At 52.7% G+C, this 19875-nt stretch overlaps 1 protein-coding gene across 4 annotated transcripts in view; it reads right to left on the bottom strand.

Annotated features, from left to right (window-relative positions):
• The window catches only part of SLC29A1 (solute carrier family 29 member 1 (Augustine blood group)), a 42146-nt gene that overhangs the window by 10211 nt on the left and 12060 nt on the right, over nt 1–19875 (bottom strand). Inside the window, exon 1 of one of the 4 annotated variants that reach the window (XM_085320392.1) lies at nt 17829–17923. The exons of 1 other annotated variant lie outside the window; for it this stretch is intronic. The gene's annotated coding sequence lies outside the window, so the exon portion shown is untranslated. Of the gene's footprint in view, nt 1–5083; nt 5443–17477; nt 17615–17828; nt 17924–19875 lie in introns of those variants that run through there. 2 more of the 4 variants (XM_085320420.1, XM_085320409.1) reach the window with 2 other exon arrangements.

Genomic DNA, 19875 nt, shown 5'->3' with positions numbered 1-19875 from the left:
GAGCGTCAGGCTCCTGCTTGAGTCACGGGGCCCTGTGGGTCCAGCTGCATCCGCGGAGGAGGAGGAGGAGAGGTGTCAGGTACCACGGCTGGCAGGCAGCCCGGGTCCTGCCGCCCGGACGCCTGCCCGCAGTGCCAGGGAAGGGAGGATATGAAGGGCGTCATGAAGGAGGCAGCGTACAGCCGCCAGCTCAGGGACGGCTGCGTGCTGTTCCCCCTGGTGCCTCGCAGCCCCCGCTCCCGTCCGCAGAGTGTCCACAGCCCGGCGTTGGGAGCGCCGGCCTCCTCGGCAGGCAATGCCCGGCCAGGCGGCGGCAGCCTCCTGCCGGCTTTGTTTATTTTCTGTCTCACTTTGCTAAGTGCCTTCTATTTTTTTCCACAAAGAGCCAGTCCCTGCCAAGGGGCAGGCGGGTCAGTGCTCATTACGGCAGGAAACACTTCCAGCCACTAGCTCTTACAAACAATCCTACAATAAACAGAGAAGGTCAAACACACCAGCACAGGCAACAGGTGGCAACCACACTCCGACCCGCGAGAGCAACTCTGCTAGAGCTGCCTGGGGGGCAGAGACCAGCCTTCGCACAGGGCTGCCCCCCTGCCACYTGGCTGGCACGCTGCAGCTCTGACCTTACTCATCTCTCAGCAAGGTCTCCCAACGATGCCATKGCTATCTTGGGTGCAGGGGAAGGAGGGCCTGCCGAGGAGCCTTGGCGTAAGGGCGCCCAGTCTGTCTCTGGGCACAGAGCATCCATCCTCAATCCTCCCCCTCTTCTCATATGTGATGCATAATCRTTGCTGTGGATGTCCACATTACAGCAAGGTAACATGCAGGACTGGCTTAATAAATGACAGGTTGTCTCCTTTGACCCAATACAAACAGAGATAGCGTAATTATAATTGCCCATTTGCTCAACACAAAGGCCATGACACACTCTAAGTGACACCTATTGTGTTGGGACATACACAAGCGCATTGTGAGCCAACCCCTGGGAACTCCCGGCACAACCATTGCGTAGAAGAACACCCAACCTCCCTAGAAAAACTTGCGCTGCTGGAGGGCTGCACCTGAAGGCAGTGGTTTGCCACTGGACTTTTGGAGATTKCCCTCTCTCCCCCTCCCCACGTGTCACCTATTTTTCCGCTTCTGCTGCCTTCACTTAAGGTGAGCAAGCACAAGTTTGGCTTTCCAGTTAGGAGTGGCTTCATGGTAATGGATAGGCATGCTACAGCTTTCACCCAGGAACACCAGCCCTTTAAAGAAAACCTCTTTACCCTGCATTAGAGCCACAGCACTTTCTTTACATCTTGTAGATAAGGGGCTGCTCACAGGCAGAATGGAGAATACCTCAGTGTCCTCCCACTGCTGATTATAATGGATCACTTTGCAGGGATAAGAGCAACACTTCCTCCAAACGCAGCCAAGATGGGACAGGGCCAGATGCCTTCCCAAGCTTCACTGCATCCCTTATTTCCGTTTGCTGTTTTCTGAGACAGCAGATACCTCCGGGCAGAGAGGCTGATCTGGGCATCCATCAAGGTTTACCTGCGGGCAGGGAACAGGTGCAATATTGGTGTAAAAGTGACATGAAACGCTGGTGGCCATGACTCTGTTGGAGAAAGGGAAACACTTTAAGACTACCTATTGAAATTTCATGTTCGTGCCTGAACTCTGAACTGGCCCTTTGCACGTGCAGGGTCCTTATGCCAGCTGTGTCATGGGAACCAACTGCTGAGGCTGCAGCTCCAGTTCCTCCTTTTGCAGTTAGCATTCTGCACTCCTCCACCTACAGCTGTGACTACACATATATTTCACAAGATGTATGAATCTGCACAGTTGTGCATCTCGCTGTAATACTGCCACAAAGGCAAGCCTTCACATAATAAGGGCAGGCACATGGGATCAACCTGTCTAGCTCAGTATCTTGTCTCTGACAGAGGCCAAAGGTGGATGCCAAAGGAGGTAAGAATGGGTTAAGCAAATATATGTCTCCAGTTACTCTTTCAGCCTCCAGTCAATTCTGTTCTGGAGACTCCCTGAGCCAGATGCACTTTTTGTGTGTTTTGTAACCCTCAGTGGGCTCCGCTTCTGTGAAAATGTCCACTTTCCCCTTTAACTCATGTGCCCTTTAGGCAACTGTCACATCCTGCAGCAAGGAGTTCCTCAGCCACACCTGTGAAGGGCAGTTCACCTTGTGCAAAGGACATGCTAGCTTCATTTGATGCTCCCTCATTCTTGTATTCAAAGAGCAGATGAACATTACATCCCTTCTCCATGCCAGCCATGACTTTACAGGCCTGGATCATATCCACCCTACAACATGTTTTCCAAACAGAAAATTCTAGCTTACTTAGTCATACAGGAACAGCTCCATGTCTTTGATCTTCCTTGTTGCTTTTCTCTGAATCTTTTCCACTTCTACTAGACTCTTTTAGAGATAGTGAGCCAGAACTGTATGGAGATTGAGGGTGAGCGAGCTGTGGATTTCAACAGTAGCAGTTTTTTTTCTCTCTCTCACTCTTTGTTTTTTAATGACCTGATGTGTTTTTCTGACTGTGGTTGCACACTGAGCTATCTGAAATAACCCAAGTCTTGCTCTGAGTGGCCAGCTCAGAGTTTGCCATTTTGTTTGCAAATCTCGGACTATTTATTCCCCTTGTGTTTCACTAGATATTCATCTCAATTTAATTCCATCTGCCTGCTGCCCAGTCTTGTTAATGGTTTATAATTCTTCACAGTTGGCTCTTGTCCTCACTAACTTGAATAATTTGATAGCATCAGCAAACTCTGTCATCTCATTGCTCATCCTCTTTTCCAGGTCACTCATGAATGTGTCAAAAAAACTACGGGACTGAACACARGCCCATAAGGGTGTACGAGTGACAGCTCTCCACTTGTGATCTCCTTCCATTGCAAAACTGARCACTTACTCCTGCTCTCTGCTTACTGTTTTTTAAATCAATTAATAACCCATGCAACCACCTCCTCTCTTGACCAGCCAGTTTCCTTAAAAGTCTGACACGGAAGACCTTGTCAAATGCTTTTAGGAAAGCAATGTGGACACTAGTAGCCATACCTCCCTCATMTGCTCACCTAGGAAACCCTGCAAAGCACTCCTATAGCTGTGGGAGGCTGTCCTACCTGTGCCAGCGCCTCCCCCAGACACCGCAGCTCTCTCAGTGCCATTGATTCAATTTGTTGCTATCATCTACTCGTTCACCTGGCACACACGTTTACTATGCAGCTTTTCCATGAGACTTTCTTAAAACTCAGTGTCGAAATTTTTCCACTTCCCAGTCCTCAGGGACCAGGGCAGTTGTGAATGAATGACTGTATATGACAGATAATAGTTAACACCTCCATCCCTGCCTTTCTGTAGCCCTCCTGTTGAATATCGTCTTGTCCTAGTGACCTGTAGCCTTTGATATCGTCTGTTTGTTTTACAACTTTTCCTCTGGACTCTTCAGATTCTCTAGTAAGTCCCCCCAAAGAAGGATGCAGGTGTGGAAGAAACTCCCCAGGCTCTTCTGGTGTAGACAGAGGCAAAACCTTCTTTTAGCTTTTTTGCTGTGGTCTCATTTTCTCTGATCACCTGCTCCTCCAACTGACCATGGCACGCTTCCTACTCCTGATGTGATTTACAAGCAGTTATCATCAGAGAGCTGATAATACTTCCTATTACTCTTGTTCTCTGCCTGTTTAGGCCCTGCCTCTGTGCAAACAGACTCGCTGTCGCATCTGCTCCCCTCACCACTGCTTGTCGCTGAGTCCTGAGAAGGTGGCTTAACAAGGCAGCAAGACAGAAGTATCTCTGCCTAGCCCTAGCCCCACTGCCTCACTGCTTGCAACCCCCTTCACATTGCAAGGCCCCGGCAGGCTGAAAAAACTCTTGCAATGCAACTRGCCCCAGCACCCTCACCCCACAGAGATCGCTGCTGCATGCATGGCAACGTGCTTCCTCTTTGCCTCTCTAGGAACTGCCCCAGCTGCAGGCACCGTTTCTCACTGTGAGCCTGCTGCACCCTGCTCCCAGGCTCCTCTACCGAGGAAGGCAGCTCCAGAGCCTCTCTGCCTTTAGGCTCCAGCACACATGCGGGATTTCTGCAGCCACCATGCAAGCTCCAGAGATATGAGGGATGTCCCCACTCCTTGCACCCATTGCTGGCTGTTATCTTGCCTGCCGGGTGGCGTGGGGAGGTGAGGTGAGAGTACTCAGCACTGGGGTATGTTTTGAACTGCACACACCAGCCAGCTGCAAAAGCTCTTATCTGGACAGTAAAACAAGCCAAGAGAGGCTCCGGGGCCCCAGCAGGTAAAGCAACCCAGGCATGCGTGTAAATTAAGCTGGAAAGAAGGGTTTCCACACCCTCTGTTTACTTGCTTAATTTGACACACAAGCCATGTACTAGCCTAAATATAGCAATTATGCCCCTCTTACGTGCCCCGTGTCAGGTCACTCGCTTTGTCATATATAGGTTCTAGCTTCTGACTGCACCACACTGACCCTGAGTGTGGTCAGTGTGGGCTGCAGTCTGAAATTGCTTCCAGGTCCTGGCAGGACTCCAGCGCTGTGAGGCTGCAGAGGTATCAGCTGTCTCTGGAGAGCTTCCCATGACAGAGAGTGGGCAGCAATAGTCAGGGCCAGCCCTAAATCCCTCCAAACCAATGCAGACTGGACTCTGCTGCCCATCAAGCAGCTCCCTCACCCCGCAGCCATGGGCCTCTGTCTCCCCACCACGGATGCTTCCATCCCTGTCTTATAACTGGCAAAAGATAGGCTACTAAGAGACAAAAAAACCCCAAAACAAAACAACAACAACAACAAAAACAGCAAAAGAGAAGCACCCTAGCAATAGTAGCCCCACAGGTAAAGGCATACATCTCTCTCCTCAGCATGCAGCAAGTGCCTAAACCCAGGCACTCCCAGTCTCCTACCCAGAGAAAAACCCTCAAGGCACCTACACATCACGTAGTAGAGATGGATGCTGTTCGGCATTGCATCAGGCACTCAACTTCATAGCTGATTCAGTGACCAATGCCTCCATTGCCAAAGGATAGCATTTTAATGTTGCAGCAGAAAGCTTACCAGAAGGGGAGGTTGGTCCCAGACACTCAGCCCTGGTCACTTCAGGCCACGCGGGGTAGCTGGGACTCTGGGGACAGCAAAGTGTAGGGAGAGGCTGGAAAAGCTCTTCAAATATCCAGTCAGTCGTCTGCTCCAAGGCCAGTGGTTTGGGAGTGGGAGAGGAGATAGTGGCTAGGGGAGGGCAGGAGTTAAGAGGAAAGCGTCATTTCTGAGGAAGCAGAAGGAACTCATCTAGATAGGGTCAACAGCAGAGGAGGAGAGATAARCTGCTCTCAGAGGTCTGTTTGCAGAGACAGGATTCGTCACGGCATTTCCAACAAGCTATCGTTCTGGATGGCACCATCTCACATACATGCTAACTTACCTCTACCTCTCGCTGCACCCGGTTGGGGTAAAGACCCCCAGGACACTTTTCAAAGCCAAACTGTCACCTCAGCCCTTCTCAAAGGGGAAAAATTGGGATAAATGAAGGACAAAAAAATAGTACTGAGCAAGAGCTATTTTCTGTGCTCATTTCCCAACAAACTTCCCACCTTTGCTTTCCCTGGGGCACACCAGCACGTCCTGGAAAATATGAGCTGGTGCTGATCCTCCTCAGTTGCTGCCCTTGGGGAAGAAGACTATCTGCCCCACATCAAGGCCTCAACCTGCTTCTTCAGATGGTCGTCACACTTGGGAAGAAGACTTTTTTTTCCATAATTGGTTCTCAGGCCCCCTTTCTCAGATGTTTAGAAAAATAAAGAAAAGATCCTTTCTCCCAAGGGCAGAGAGAGGAATTAGCTCTGAGCTCTACTCAACGCATCTGCAGAAACCTCCAAAAAGAGCAGAAACTAACAGAAATTCATGGGGGACCCTGTTGGTGCCTCCCCCCAGCTCTCAGTCCTACAGGGGCTACGTGGCAGGAAGAGGGAAGTGGAAATCAGTGAGTGAGTGGGCTCTGGCCCRCTACAAGCAGGCACAGAGGCTTGCACAAAGCTCACACCATCTGGCCAGAGTTTGCTGTAGGACCAGAGGGCAACTGAGCTGTGTACAAAAACACAGGAGGTGGTGAGGTGGGGCAGGTATCTGGGAGGCACAGCCTGGTTAAATAACAGGCCAGACCTGATTAATTAAGAGGAAGACAAGCTATGTGGGATGCAAAGGGCTTGGTCTGCAGGAAGCTAATTGTTTTCGTCCCCTGGTAGACTTTATCCCCTCTTGGTGTGCACACAACCAGCCACAGCCATGGCAAAAGACCAAGGCAGATGCATCCTTGGGCTGTCCAGATGTAACTCTAGCCTACAACACCTTCTGAGACCCACAGCAGCCCATCATGCTGTTGAGGAGACCCCAAGGAGATTTGCCCCAGACCTTCACCTTTGCTCTGGTCCTCCATGGCTTACAGCTGTGGCCCTGCAGGGGACCATAAATACTGCCTGTGCGAGGTGCCACAGTCTGGGGGCTCCCTGAGGGCCAGCCGAGGAGCCCACATCAGGAAGCAGCACAATGGGAGGAAGCAGCGTTTCCACTTCTCAATCAAGAAAACTCTATAGGATCCCTGGAGGGAATGACAGGAGAACATTAATGTAAAAATCAGCTGGGAGCACAATGGGAGTCCAGTGGCAGCCCCCAGGCAGGAATAGGTCTTCCTTGCAGGGAGGAGCTCAGGGCTTGGCACAGCAGTGACATAGGCCTCTGCATACCAGGAGAGCCAAGCACAGTGGCTACAAGCAGTCTCAGTCATGCCACATGACAAGGCACAGGGCTGGCTCCTATCTACCCACAGCACCACCTTCATAGACTGGAGGTGCTTCCCATCTCCACTCCAAAGGGAGTGAGCTGAGATGCTGACTGTAGCCAGACCTTGCAGGATGCAAGGGCCTCAGATGAGTGACAGGTTGGGGCAGTGCTTAGGTAAGACCTCCCTGGAGCATAGCTGCCAGAAGTATCTCTTTTGATTTAGTAGTTTCCCCTTGTATCAGGCCCAGGCTTACTCAACAGCAATCCCTATCTGTACAGTTGGTATTTCTGTAGGCTGTACTTTGGGCAAGTGTGCCACTTGCTCAGAGAGGGATGGCCAAGCCTACAAGAACTTTTTACTCCCTCCTCACACTCCCAGATGAAATGAGCAGAAGTGGGAGCCACAGAGAGGAAATACACAGCAGAGAAGCAACGTGAGACAAAAGCAGCCTGTGGCCAGACAAGTCTGAAGATAAGGACTGAACTAAATTCACGGGAAGAAACCTAGATAGGCTAGTTAAGTCCCATGACTGTGGAATGAAATAGATGGGTAAAATGAGTCCCCCTATACATGGCCTTCTCCTGGAACTGGTACAGCTGTATCTACAGCAACATGTAGCTATCCCACCCCTGAGGCCACTGCTCAAGGAGTAATAATGGAGGGGAAGAGAGGCCACCTGCCCATCGGTGGGCCCTAGGATGCTGGGAGGGAGAAGGGAGAAGATTCCTCCCTCATTGCTTCATATCACTGGCCTTGGGACCAAGCTCAGAGCTGGCAGGTCCTGGAACGAGTCAGGCCAGGAGCAACACAACAGAGGTGAGCAAGGAGCAACCTACAGAGTAAGGCTGTAGGGGGAAGGATGAGAATGACTTATACAGCAGCTAGGAGGTCCTCATAACACCCCTGCAGTCAGGGGCATGGGAGGGGGTTATGAAATCACTGGAGAGTGATTTCAACCCCCCGCCCCAGTCCTTCCCCAAACTAAGTGCAGAGCCCCCCAGGAGGAGATCTGGAGGGCTCAACTCAGCCCTAGCGATGGTCCTCATCCCAGATGTGACCGTGCACTTTACCAGAGCTCCTTTTACACTAGAGAGCCCTGGGGTTCGCATGTGCGTTCCCAAAACAGGGCACTTCCGGAGTGAAACCCCGTAAGGATTCAGGCAGCTGCAGAGCCGCATGCAAGAGGGAGTATGGGGGAAGCCTACAGCCAAACGCCAAGAAGACTGCACRTTCCCACAGCAGCCCCTCCCTGCTGTGAGCCCAGGATCTTCCCACATCCTGGGGTATTTTCACAGGAGAGGCTCATGAGCTGCTGCTTTGTTCCAGCTCCGGCTCTTTCCCATATCAAGCTGGTCCCAGATGGAAACATGCAGAGCTTGGAGCAGCCAGGACCCCCTAGCAAGCAAGACCTCCCGGCAGTGAGCAGCATTTGCTGAACCAAGCTATCCTGGGGCTCAAACCCTTGTCTTGAGCTGGTATGAACTACTGTGTGTTGGATGGGATGGGAGATAGCACAGCACAGCCTTTTCAGGAAAGCTGCCTCAGGCAGCCTGTCCTGCACTGGCTCGCTGCACTCCAGCCTAGCTCGCAAGGCTGTGCCGTGCTTCCCCATCTGAGCTTCCRTGAGCAAGTGAGAGACCTGATTTCAGGGCTGAGATGAAACAAGACTACCTCTGCCCCAGGAGTACTGTGCAGAGAGAGCTGGAGGTTGTCATACCTYCTGAGATGCTTTCACAGGGGCAGAGCTCTCATTCAGCTAGTTGTGCTCCTGCTCAGCAATATTTTGGAGGCTGGTTTGGGCAGGCTGGGCTAGAAAGCCCAAGTGAGTTGCAGAGCCCTGCAGCTGCTTCCAATTTAGGGCGGGGAGGGAGGGCGAGGGGGGGAGAGTGGAGAAGTGAAACCAAAGCCAGAACAACACAATGTTCCCCTGGCACCACCATCCTTCCAGCTCCCAAAATTTGGAGGGTAATTCTTCCCCGACAATTGGCAGCTCCTCAGAGAGGCTGGGATGGATGTGTGGCCCAGCCAACTGCCGCGAGCCTCTGGCGGGTTGAGGTTGGCTCCATCTTCTATGCATCAGCTGTGGCCAGTGGCTGGGACAAAATATAAGGGCTATTTTGGGCYCCCACAGACCAAGTGGCCTTTTGCTTGTAGGCCAGCTCAGGAACAGAGACCTTGGCTGACCACTGCTTTCAGCATGAAATGTTCACAGCCCAACTGGGAAACAGGGGATGCTGAGCAGGAAAGGACGTTTTGGCACTGGCTGTGGTCCTGCCCAGTCCCTCTGCCAGCTGCCTGTCCGGCCAAAAATCAGCTCACTTCTTGGACAGCCACAGCATCTTAACTGCCTCAGCTGCTAAATGCAGCCATTTCATGATGGACAGGGACATGATGACTCTGCTACACGTTATAGGGAACATGCCTCACACACATGTACCCTTTGTCACAACCACAGGAAATCCCATTATTTTCCCAATCCCAATGACCAAAAGGAGCAATAAGGKTTGAACACTCCAGCTGGTCGCCTCACCCCATGCAGACCCTGCCCAAAGCCAGTCATTTCCAAGGTTGCAGACAGTTCCCAACAGCAGGGTAAAGCCATGCTCATAAGTCCAAGTAGTTGGGGCACCTCCAGGATCCCCACACACTATTTCCCAGCTGCCTTTATATTAGGCTCCAGGAAAGATACTGCTGCTGTCACAGTGGTTCTGAGAACCAGCATCACCACATCGCTACTGTCATAGCTCCAAAAGCAACCTGTGGTGCATGCATGGTCTGTGAGCCAAGGGGACAGAAAGCAAAGGCAGCAATAAGTCATCAACAGAGTGGAGCAAGCAGAATGAATCGAAGTAAACACCCATGGCAGAAATGACATAAGGCACTTCTCCCACCCTTTCCCCTCCTCCATGAACGACTCAGCTTCCCCAGATGCCGTGGCAGGACTAAAGATCTCGCAGAGTGCAGCCAGACCAAGTGTCGCTGGCTCAGGCCGACACCTCCCTAGGAGGGAATAAGTCAGAGCAAAAACCTCCTGCTTTAGCACTGGCCCCAGCTAACCCATGGCAAACAGCCTGGTCGTGGGACAGGAAAACATTTATGTGAGCAAGATTAGTCAGGCAGAGCCAACAGGAGGTACAGAAGTCTCCCCTGCGTCTGCCTAAATCCCAGCAAAACAGGGCTTCAGATTGGCCTGCACAACCAACAATAAGAAGTCTGTCCGCAACTTAGGAAAGGGCAAGTCACATCCCCTCTAAATCCCTCCCTGCATATGCTACTACCTCTATGTAACCAGCCACCCAGCCACCCACCCCTTGCACCACAGCCACAAAGCTGAGGGCCAGCTGGGACAAGCAGCATCTGCAGAGACACCTCAGGGATACAACCAGCCATGAAAGGACAAGGCTCCTGCATGAAGGCTTTGCATGCACTGCTCCCTTGCTCATGCTCACCTGCTACCTCCTCTGCTCATCCAGAAAATGGATGAATGGGGTTTTGGAGATGTTGATGTTAGTGTGCAAGCTCCTCAGGGCAGGGACTATGCCTACAACTAGGCCTCCTGAACATTAACTCAAGGAGCAGAGGAGATGAGGACAGATCTGAATCTTTCTGCTGAMCAGACTCAAGCATACTGTACCCTCTGTCAGAGAGGGCTGGCCATTCGGCTATGCACCCAAGTCTTGCTGGAGCTTGTCCGGGTGTCTGAATATGTTGGGATGTTGATGTACTCACATGGTGATCCCAGATGATACAGAGTCCATTGGCTGAACCCTGCTTAAGCAATTGCTTTTGGCACACACATTCCCCTCTGAACGCAGGGAAAGGAAGGGAGGGACAGCTGGTGGCAGACAACTTGTAGATAGCCATGCACTTCACTGGTGTTAATTTTTGTTTCTTAATGAAAGTTTCACTTCGCTCCAGATGAGCGTTGTATGATGGAGGGTAATTATAAGAGCTGCCCCTACACAGCTTTTGGAGATGTGCTCCCATCTCGGCTCAGCCCCGTTTCCAGGCTTGGCAATGACATCTTTGTCTTGCCTGTCCTCTCTGCAGCCAGAGTGGGTCCTTCCCTGCGGAACTTCAGGATGTCTCTATATGAGGCTGTCCTAAAGTGACAACAGCAGGATCTCTCCAGGCCTGCAGCTCAAGAGTAGGCTGAGAACAGTGGGCTATCTCCCCCCGCCCCACCAGGTGCCCCGGGAGAGCAAGCTTCCTAGGAGCACCGACCGCATCCTTACTGCTTGAGCAGTGTGGCTGCGCAAGTCGAGCGGCACATCCTTCCTGAGCCCGTCTCTGAGACAAGAAGAGCAGGGGATCATAAAGCTGTAAGGCCACAAAGAGCGTCATCGCCTGAACTTCTGTATGGGGACGGGGAGTTTCTGAGTCCCTGTCCTGTGCTCTCACCATGGATGCGGAGGCTACTCCCCTATGCAGCCATAAAGAAGAAATCAGTTCCTGGAGCTCATACCCATGCCAGAAGCCCAGGAGAGAACAACAGCCTGTGAGCCAGGACTCGGAAGGTGTCCAGGGAAGGCTGCCGTGATGGGTAAGCAAACTATGCCTCGTACTACAAACGGCAATCCATATAGCCACGTCAAGCAGGCCTGGTACTAAGGTCGCCTTGTGGGCACAGGCTGGTGTCCTCAGCCCTCGGGCAGGCTCCCAGAAGGTACGCAGCTGTGAGGGACCATCCCCCTCTGCCTCCCCAACTTAGCAACTGCTACACACGGAGGATGGGGAAGGTTAGCCAGAGGGCACTGGGAGCCTGCTGAGTGCAGGCTGAGCCARCCCAGCTGCAGAGCCTGAGTGGAGCCGACAGTGGCACCCACGGCCAGCTCCCCTGGCAAGCCAGAGCTCCTCTGCCTGGCTGCCCAGCTCCTGCTGCCTCTGGGATCTGCCCCAGCCTCAGTTGCCCTGGCRGATCATAGAACCATAGAATCACAGAATCAGTAAGGTTGGAAGGGACCTCTGGAGATCATCTAGTCCAACAAACCTGCTCAGCAGKGTCACCTASAGCACGTTAGACAGGGTTGCATCCAGGTGGGCCTTGAATATCTCCAGAGAAGGAGACTCCACARCCTCTCTGGGCAACCTGTGCCAGTGCTCTGTCACTCTCACAGGGAAGAAATTCCTCCTCACATTCAGGAGGAACTTCCTGTGGTTCAACTTCTGCCCATTGCCTCTTGTCCTGTCACATGGGACAACTGAAAAGAGTTTGTCCCCATCCCCTTGACACCCTCCCTTCAGGTACTTATACACACTGATAAGATCTCCCCTCAGTCTTCTCTTCCCCAGGCTAAACAGACCCAGCTCTTGCAGCCGTTCCTCATAGGGCAGGTGCTCCAGCCCTCTGATCATCTTCGTAGCCCTACGCTGGACTCTCTCCAGTAGTTCCATGTCTCTCTTGTAGTGGGGAGYCCAGAACTGGACACAGGACTCGAGATGAGGCCTCCCCAGGGCTGAGTAGAGGGGCAGGATCACCTTCCTCAACCTGCTGGCAACAGTCTTCCTAACGCAGCCCAGGATACCATTGGCCTTCTTGGCCACAGGGGCACATTGCTGGCTCACAGTCAGCTTGTCATCCACCAGCACTCCAGGTCCTTCTCTGCAGAGCTGCTTTCCAGAAGATCAGCCCCCAGCTTGTACTGGTGCTTAGGGTTATTTCTCCCTAGGTGCGGGACTCTGCACTTGCCCTTGTTGAACCTCTTGAGGTTCCTCTCCGCCCAGCTCTCCAGCCTGTCCAGGTCTCTCTGAATGACAGCACAGTCCTCAGGTGTGTCAGCCACTCTTCCCTGCTTAGTATCATCAGCAAACTTGCTGAGGAGGCACTCTGTCCCCTCATCCAGGTCATTGATGAAGAAGTTGAACAGGATGGGACCCAGTACTGAGCCCTGGAGGATGCCACTAGTCACAGGCCTCCAACTAGACTCCACGCCACTGATGATGACCCTCTGAGCTCTGCCTTTCAGCCAGTTCTCAATCCAYCTCACTGTCCACTCACCTAACCCACACTTCCTGAGCTAAAYTGAGAACTGATTGGTTCTCTGATGCGGTTCACTGCAGCTCAGCTGGGAGAGCGAAGACCTGAAGATCTAAAAGTCTCTGGTTCAAACCTGGGCTTCAGCAAGGGAGTCCTTGTTGCTGCAACCCTGTCTGACATGCTCTAGGTGACCCTGCTTGAGCAGGTAGGTTGGACTAGATGGTCTCCAGAGGTCCCTTCTAACCTTACAGATTCTATGATTCTATGGTCATACCAGCCTCGTGCTGCCATAGGGAGCGGATGTGAAGACAGGAAAGAAAAGCTGCAGGGAAAGGTGAACTGATTCTTAATAGCTTGGTTACGTTTCAGTCTGAGTGCTGGTATGGTCTGCCTGCCACAGTTAATGGGTAATGCTCCTGCTCTTGTAAGGACAGCACAGAGATCTAACCGACTACAGTCCTCAACCGCAGCACAACATCTACTAATCTTGATTGAAAGCACTGTGCTGGCTCCATAGTCACACAGTCTCCACCAACATGCAGCTCTCTTTTATTTCTGTCTGTACTCTTTATCTGGCTGCTCCTCRAAGATGCTGTAGTTATGGCTCTGGGATGGAGAGCTGCACATGTTCCTTGGGTGCACACAGGCATCAGAGTACCCCATGGCAGGAGACTTTCCAAGAAGGAGGGAGAGATGCCATGCARAGAAATACCATAAGGGAGCTTGTCTGCAGTACCAAGGGAAAAAAAGTCAAATCTCTAGACTTTTGAAAGCAGGCAGGCTGTCATCAACCCTGAGCTCCTGGCTAGACTAAGAAGGGGGTTGTATGATCTGTCTCTCCCACCTTCTCCAATCTATTCGCTGTGAGTTTTTCCCAAGCCTTAAAGGATAGAGCTCCTTTCAAGAAGACTTCCCACRAACAAGCCTGCAGAAATGCAGAGGCACAAACAGGACTGCACCCCTCGGGCAAGTCCTCACCATCTCCATTCTCCTTGAGGAGCTCTGGGTGAGGTGTTTCAGAAGTTGCTATTGTGGCTGCTGCCAGAGACTGCCCCAGCTTTCAGCCGCATGTGTAAATTGGCTCCCGTCACTGTTTGGGATTGATGGCTACTTGTGCTAGGTGCAATTAATCAGGGAGTGGCAATGTCCATACTTGTAGCCACAGGCACCAGTGCCCAGAATTGCGTAGCATGCTGGCAGTGTGGCCCAGGCTGGCTCCCCTGCAGCCTTGCAGATGCTGCGGAGGCTGGAGCCGCTTCGTTCMCAGTCTGGGGGTGACGATACAAGTTCAGGTTGACGTCTTGTCCTTTGCCCAGCGAAGCTCGTAGACTGACGCGACATGTTTGTGAGGAGACCCAGCCCTGCTGCAGTGACTCACTCTTGGTACAATAGTTTGGTATGTGCCCCGAGCAGGCAGTGTAGCCTGGCACAAGAGGCCAAATGAGTACCCCACTGGTACTACCACTGCTCCTAACCCACTGAACCATTTTCTCAGCCCTGTTTCTTTCCATTTACCAGCCTCTCTCTGCCTCCCCTCTCTGCAGCTTCCCAGATTTCTCACTCAGTGAATTTCCAGCTCCCAACGGGAGGAACTGGAAATTTCACAGTGAGGTGCTTTCCCACCAGAAAAGTCCTAAAGGAAATGAACTAAAAGAAAAACCCACTGGCACTGGTGTGAGGGGAAGAACACAAGGCTTTGTGGAAATCTCTCTGATTTTCTGCTGGCTTCCTCTGTATGACCTAGCAGGCAGACAGTAAGCCTCTGCCTCTCGTCTGCCTGAACAAAAACAGGTCTCCTAGAGATGAAGCTAGTCTGTGCTTACCCACAGCTTATCCAAGAGACTGAGAGACAGCCTAGAGTGCTGCACCCAGAATACCAAGCTCACTAACTTGTGTCACTCCTAGCTCTGGAATGGCCTTGTAAATCCAGTGCTTTGAGCTTCCCCTTTATCAGAGAATGGTAAGATCAAGGAAAAGTCTATCCCAAGCTAGAATAGAACCAAAATGTCACAAGGCTGACTTGTCTTTACACCTCCGACATCAGAAACTAAGTTACAAAAGCCAACACTGCCCTTTCTCAACAGCTTCACTTGTCCTGTGGGAGCAACAATTCTTTTACGCTTTCCCCCTGCAGCACCATGGCTCCTCTGCCATGCTGGGATCTCTGCTACCAGGACAGCAGGATTCTGGAGTGGGAAAGGCGGTGCAACGCTTTGCTGCTACTTCAGCTGGGAGCAGTGAGATCCTACTCCCAGGGTCCATCAAATGATACATCTTGACGTGACCAACCACATTACCCCACACGCTTCTCCCCCATCCCATGTCTTGCACACTATTAATCTAGGAAGCACCTTGTCTTCATCACACCACTCAGTCAAATTATAATAGCTGTGTGACCCCTGACCCCTAAGCCTGACTCTTGCCCATCTGCAAAAGTCCATAGCTCATTCCACATATTACTTCAAGCCTGATCTTGCTAGCGGGTGAGTAAAGGGATGAGGGATATCGAGTTAGCATGGAGAAGAGAACCTGAGAGCTCGTGTTGCTACGGCCCCTTGGCTGCTCACCCCATTGCTTTGTGAGGCTGCAGCACTAGAAGAGCTAGCATTAAGCTCAGCCCCTTCCCATCTAGCCAGGGGAGTCAGCTGCTCCTGGGCTCCTCCTTGCCCAAAGGGTCGGTCTCCAGCTCTGCCTTTGCTAGGGGAGCTGTGAGTGGTGCCGAAGGATGAAGGACAGAGCATGGGAGGTACAGGAGTGGATGAAAGGGGAGTTGTATCCTCTGCACCCTGGCTCCTTCCCAGACCACGACAAAGAGGAAGATTGGTCAGGCCAGGGCAAGAACAAAGTCCATAGTCATCTTCAAAGAGCAGTAGGCTCATTAACACCCCCCACCCTGCAGATAATAAGAGGAGGAATGTCATGTTGGGAAGTGATGCCAGTAGGTAATTATGCAGCTTGGGGAGGGAGGGAGAAGAAGGACAATAGCAGGATGGAGCTGCCTTATTGCCCTATATGCAGGGGATGTGCTTGCTGAGTCAGGCTGAGGTGGCCTTCTTTACCATCTTCTCCCTTCACTTCACTCTAGGTACCCTGTACAGTGTATGCCCTTGTCCAAAATACTGGGACATGGGCAAAGGGGAACAGCCCGGTTGCAAACCACCTTCTAAGGCCTATGCTACAGCCCTTAGGGCCACCTGGAAAGCTCCTCTGCTCCATTAAGACTTTCTCAGTGAAAAGAGAGAAAGTTTACCTGTCCTACCGGGAAGACAAAGCAACAACAGGAATAGGAGTGCTCAGGAGGGCTCTCCAGTATCCATGCTGCACTGTGATTTTATCAACAGCCCACAAGTCACTCTCAGCAGCCAGCAACCCCAAAGAAAAGCATCCCTGCATAGTCACATCTTGAGTTAGCTTTGTAGTGGAAGCAGGCCCTGGGAAGCCCATGGCTGCCCAGCAGGTTGCTGGACTGACGAGCGGAAAAGATGCAGCCGAGACGAGATGCAATGCAGGAGGGGAGTGGGATTTCCTGTGTCGGCATTCACAGCACTCCTTCAATTGTGTCAGCTTGCAACAGGCAACTCGGGGGCAGCCGAACAGCTTCCTGCCTCAGATCAGCAAGGAAGCACATCCAGCTGGGCCAACAGCTGCATGAATTCCTACTGCTGCCCCTAGCCCTGGGGGATCTACGGGGCTCAGGGATATAGACTCATTTGTCCACGATCCCACAGCCCTGGGGTTTGGCCACTGCTGACTTCCCACAGTCTGCAGCTCCACAGCCCATCCCTGAAAGGCAGACGTGAGCACTGGCAAGTGTAGGCAGAGGCTATGTCAGCTGGGCCAAAACTAGTACCTAGCAGAGAAGAGATTTAACCACAGGGATGGGAGGACTGCACAGAGGGCTCCACATGGAGCTACTTGCCTGGATCACACTCTCTGTTAGCACAGTTCATCTGCGTAGGAATACACTTACTGAAACCTTCCTCTGCATCCTACCACCAGCTCAGAGCAYTACCTTATGCAGACCCAGTGCAAACCAGGACCAGGGCTCTGAAGCAAAAGCCTCTCATGCCCACCTGCTCCACTACCAGACAAGAAGCTCTGCCTGCCTCCCTGCATAGCAACACGTGGCGCCCAGTCTGCACGCCCAGCCCATGTGCCTTCCAGCAGRTTTACACAGCACGTGCGCTACTGCAGCAGTTTGGCAACGACTGCTGTGCAAACACACAAGCCTTGATCCTAACTGCCAGAGATGCACATCCTTGCAGAGCAGGGATCACTGCACGGATCCCATGGTAAAATTCTACATCTGGACCTACTCGCCCAAGCTGCGGGGATCAGAGCATCAGCATGCTATGGGTCCCTCAAACCACACACAGGCACACTCTCCCTCTTACTCCAGGAATAGCCGTGAAAGGGGATTTGTACTTCCAGCGGGAAGCAGCACTGACTGGCAGGAAGAACAACACGGCACCCTAAGAGGCAGCTATGGCATTAAAAATCTCCCCCAAGAGAGASCCACGACCTACACGCAGCCTCCCCCTCTGCGGCGGCACCGCAGTCCCGGCCACACGCGCCCGGGAGTCTTGCAGCAGGCTAGCGCTCACACGGTGGGTGCTGGTAGCGAGGAGACCAGCCCCACCGCTTAGGAGAGCCGGCGGTTGGGGAGGAGCAAAAACTGAGAGATCCGGACTCAATACCTTCAGAACAGGCGGCCGCCGCCGCCGCACGCCGCTTCCCGGTCCGCGCAGCCCTGCCCGCCCCGCTGTGCCGCCTGGAAATAACCTTCCCGTCTCCGTTTCTCCCACCGCCCGGCTGCGCGCCAGCCGCAAGGACGGGCCGAGTCTCCTCCTCCCGCTTTAGCCGCCCTCAGATGCCGCCAGCGCCGCGCGGTGCCCGCGGGGCCGCCCGCCGGCGGGCTCGGGAAGGCGGCGGCGGGGCCGGGGGTCCGCACCGGCTGCGTGTTTCGGGGAGGAGGAGGAAGGGAAGAGGGTCCCCGGCGCACCGCGGCGAGCGGCCGGCCGGCGCCCGCCCCGTCGGTGTGCACCCACCTGCGCCCGGCTCCGCGCCGCTCCGCGCCGCACCACCAGGCTCGAGCGCGCCACGCCGGCCCTGGCCCTGCCCCCGGCCCGGCCCGGCCCGGCCCAGCCCGGCCCTCCCCGTGGGCCTGCCCCACCGCCGGCCCCCGCCTCCGCCRCCGCCCCGCCGGGCAGAGCGCAGCCTCCGCGCCGAAAACGCGCGGGCTCTGCCGGGCGCGCACGGCAGCGGCGGAAAAAGAAAGAAAGAAAAAAAAAAAGGCAGCCCGCTGTATGCGTGAGCGGCGCCCAGCTCGGGCTGTGCACCACTGTCCCGTGTTAGTAAGTGCTGCAGCCCTGAACGCAGGGAGGCAGGCCCTGGTGAGCTGCACCGCGCCCCCCCGCTTCCGCGCTAGGAAAGGCCCCGCAGCCGACGGGCACCGCGCGGGTGGCGAGGGAGGAAGCTTTTCGCAATGTGTGTTGGTGGCTTTGCTACCGGGGAAGGGCCAGTCTGCAGACCCCCGGAAATGTAACGATTCCTGTCTGCAGGACAGCAGTGCCAGCACCCAAAAGTGGGCATCAGCACCAAGGGGTGGTTCTTTCAGGTTGCCACCTCCAGGCTCCTTTTCACAGTCTGTCATGCTAATCAAGCAGAGAAGATATCTATCTACTACTCATTTGTAATTAACTCCCCCCCCCTTTTTTTTTGCATAAGTGATAAGGTGCAGTGGAATTGAGGGTACTTTCTCCAACAGTAAACCATTTCAGCAGGCCCATGAGTTCAGTCCCATACCCAGCCGGCTAAACATCTGCAGAAATATTTCTGCATAGATCAGTGCTTCACAGTGCTTCCGCACTCCACACATGGCCCTTTTTCTTCTCTATCTGTTCACCTACACAGCGCAGTCAAAGGCAGTGACGTCAGGAAGTTCCTGTAATGGTTTATGCACTAACTGCAAAGTTTGACTGCTACGGGGTTTTCTACATTAATAAGCAACCTCAGAAAATTCTCTCCAGACAGCAATCAGTTTTAGTTAGAAACTAAAATTAGAAGTTTTAAAACCCCATATTGTCTTGTAGATTCCCATCCTCACTACTCTCAGCAAGATGATCATATGTATTTCCCTGCTGAATCATATCATAGAATCGGTAAGGTTGGAAGGGACCTCTGGAGGTCATATCTAGTCCARCCCTCAAGCAAGTGGCCCATATGGAGATTAAACCCATGATCTTGGCATTATTAGCACCACGCTCTAACCRATTGAGCTAAACCATATCCAAACATTAAGCCTTCATTTTAAAATAGACCAACAGAACACCTACATGTAAGCAAAGAGTGCACAAAGTGAGAGGAAAAGGCAGTGGGGACATGAGTGAGACAGCCGCCAGTGCTTTCTGAAGCCCAGTGGTGACCCTGGTGCATCACTGCTATGAAATCACTTCTTTGCTGTCTCGTTCAGCAGCAGCCTCTGGCTGCCAGATTCCTCCCACTGCCCTCATGGCAGATATTTATGGCAATTACAAGTTTTTGAGGACAGATTCTAGGGTRTGTTGAAACCAGGAAGTCAGCAACATAAAATGTTCCCAAATAATAACACTGGGGGCGGTTATACAAAGTGTGAAATTCATATTAGATCAAGTGAGTTTTAAAAGCTGCCACCTCCAGTTAAGCTCCTGCTGAATCTCCTGTTGCTACAGCCAGGCAAAGAAGGATCCAAAACCAGAGCCTGCCTTTCCCTGGCCTTTCCCTAAACCTCTCTGATCTGGATGGGCTTGTTCTGAGTGAGCTGCAAAGCTGGCAAAAGTCTCACCCTCTCCAGCATAAAGGGAAAAACATGAACCAAGATCACCTCAAAATCCACAAGGGAAAACAAAACAAAACAAAAACAACATAGTGGTCTAATGCCACCCCTCTTCAGCTTTGAAATCTGCCACAAGGTCACCTACCCAGCCCAGAGAACTCCTTTGCAAGTCTGTGGGAACTCAGTGTCCTGGCTGCTTAGGCCCTGCCTTTCCCCTTGAGAAATCCACATTCAAAGTTAGCAGCATAAGCTTAAATTTTAGCATCAATAAAATTTTATTT

The sequence above is a fragment of the Rhea americana genome, unplaced genomic scaffold (assembly GCF_003343005.1).
Source record: "Rhea americana isolate MKP2758 unplaced genomic scaffold, rheAme1 scaffold_119, whole genome shotgun sequence".
Taxonomy (NCBI): domain Eukaryota; kingdom Metazoa; phylum Chordata; class Aves; order Rheiformes; family Rheidae; genus Rhea; species Rhea americana.
The sequence above is the reverse complement of the archived record's forward strand: the minus strand, read 5'-3'. Positions and strand labels throughout refer to the sequence as shown.